Source organism: Nuphar pumila, chromosome 11, assembly GCF_984573655.1.
Source record: "Nuphar pumila chromosome 11, dmNupPumi1.hap1.1, whole genome shotgun sequence".
Lineage (NCBI taxonomy): Eukaryota > Viridiplantae > Streptophyta > Magnoliopsida > Nymphaeales > Nymphaeaceae > Nuphar > Nuphar pumila.
The window spans coordinates 39,660,138-39,662,973 of NC_143259.1; positions in this window are offsets into that span (position 1 = coordinate 39,660,138).

The following is a 2,836-nucleotide window of genomic DNA, read 5'->3' on the forward strand; positions in this document are numbered from 1 at the left end:
TGACTTGCTTAACCTTATCGGTATTTGTTGTTATATGCATTTTGAATAAATCATAGTAAACATATGTGTTGGCTAACGCAAATTGATATCTTGCTTATGACAGTGGCGAGCTTATCATCTGGTTGCAGTGAAGATGATGTATCTCAATCATTGGAAAGTTATGGAGAAGTGAACATTTGTACTAATGATGCACCTAAAGAAGTGAACATGTGCACTAATGATGCACATGATAAGAAGGGTGCAGGCATTGGATTCACTCCTGACTTGAATATTCCAGTAGAAGAATTGTAATTCGATAATGAGGTAGACAATCATGATAGTACACTTGATAAAGGTGCAGGCACTGAAAATGTACATGATAGTACACTGGACTTTGTTCTTGTAGAAGGAATGCAATTTAATAATAAGGAAGTTGCATATAAATTTTACACTTATTATGCCTTAAAACTTGGCTTCAGCGTTAGAAGGTACTCTTGGTCAAAAAATACACAGGGTGTCATAGTGAGAAAGATATGTGTTTGTTCTAAGGAAGGTTGGAAGAAGTCAAGTGGAAATCCAACAAGGAGTAAGTCAGATTCAAGATGTAGATATCCAACGAGAATGGTGTTAAGAAGACTTTTGAATGAGAAATATGCAGTTCGTACTTTAATCAGTGATCATAACCATGAATTAGCAACTTCATGTATGACTCTTATGTTAAGTTCATATCGTAAAGTAACTGAAGTGCATGCTATAATTGCTGAAATAGCTGATAGCGCTGGCATTGCACCAAGGAAGACATACAATTTGTGCACGCACATAGATGGTGGTCACGAGAATGTGTCATTCACACTTATGGAACTAAGAAACCACTTGAGAAGGAAGATTACAAATAACATGAAGAATTGAGAAATATGTTCTTTGGTTGATTACTTATAGAAGAAATCAAGCAATGACCATGGTTTCTTTAGTGCAATGCAATTGGATGAAGATGGATATGTTGTAAATATGTTTTGGGCAGATTCAAAGTAAAGAGTAGATTATTAATGCTTCAATGATGTGCTTGTTTTTTATATGACAATGAAGATTAATACGGAACAATGGTCATTTGCGCAGTTTGTCGGAGTGAATCATCACTCATGGAGTTGCATATTAGGCAGCGCTTTTTTGTATGACCAGACCAAGGAAACCTTTGAATAGTTGTTTAGGGTATTTACATAAGCAATGAATGGGAAGCAACTTGGAGTTGTACTTACATATGGTGATCATGCAATTGCGGCTGGAGTGTCTCATGTATGGTCATATGCACATCATCACCTATGTTTGTGGCATATCTTTCAAAATGCAGCAAAGAACATAGGGCACATTTTTAATCAGAATATAGGGTTTGATAAAATGTTTAAAAAGTGTGTACTTGAGAGCATGGACGAGGTCATTTTTCTGTCTGATTGGGAGCAAATGATTCTGATGTACGACCTTAAAGACTGTGTGTGGTTACAAAATTTATATGCAGACAAAGAAAAGTGGCCATTGGCATATGGAAGACAATACTTTTGTGTAGGTATGATAAGTACACAAAGAGTTGAATCTATGCATGCCACACTGAAAAAAACCTTTTATTCATGTTTAACAATGTTCCGCTTCATGGAACAATATGAATTATTTATAGACGGTCTTAGACAAAATGAGCTTGAACAAGATGTGCAATGCTTCAACACCTGCCATGTAACTTTGGGCATGAAAATATTGACGTTATCTGCAGATCTGTATACACTAACTGTATTTGAATAGACTAAAAAGGAGGTTATATAGGTCATGAATTGCAACATAAAAGGACGTGTGTAATATGGAAATATGTGAAAATACCATGTTGTATGGGAGGGCAAAGAGCAACCACAAAGGAAAAAAGCACATGTTACATACAATGTTGACAACAGAACAGTTGAATGTAAATGTAAAATGTTTGAATTCAAAGGTATTTTATGATGTCATGCATTAAAGGCACTTAATCAAGAGAAAATACAAGAAATACCTGAGTCATATATAATGTGAAGATAGACGAGACAAGCAAAGATTGAACTGCTGGATAAAAATAATGTCAGTTCATCTGGTGTTGATGAGAAGTGTCACATAGTCTTCCGTTATCAACAACTATGTAGGTCACTTATGCATGTTGCAGATTTGGCATCGAAAAGTGAAGAAGCCTATGTATGCATGAGAAAAGTGTCAAGAGAGTTACTTGAAAACGTGCAGTTAATTCACCATCAGTTTGTTGTAGCTCATGAAGACTGATCCAAGAAAATGAGAGCAAACAGTGAAGGTAAACATCATGCTTTCCTTGACCCGCATGAGAAGTTGCGTTGAAGCATAAACATCATCTTCAACAAGTTAGGAGTCAACATTATACATTATGATGAAAAAAATCACCTAGCAAAGGGTATCAAAAGAAAATCTGCCTCTGATCGCAGTTGTCGGGGGACAAAGAGTGCACTAGATATGGTCGGCAAGAAAATGTCTAAGAAACAACCAACCTCTAAGCAAAAATAGCTAATCACTTCGCATGAAAAGATATGTAATACATTATATTGTTTCACATGTAAATTGCATTACGTGCAGCTTATCAATATCTAACTTGTGTAATTTTCAACATGTAGCAATACCCTACAGACGTGCACTACAACGTTGAAACCTTCAATCCTTCCGACCAGTTGTTCTGGAACAATAGCATCAGTTTTACAAGTCTTTTGGTATGTAATCAATGTTGGGAGGATGTTGGCATTTCTTATAAAACTTAATGTAGTGTCATATATTATTCTGTTTTATGACAAGCTCAGTTTAATTCAAAAGTGAGCTATGG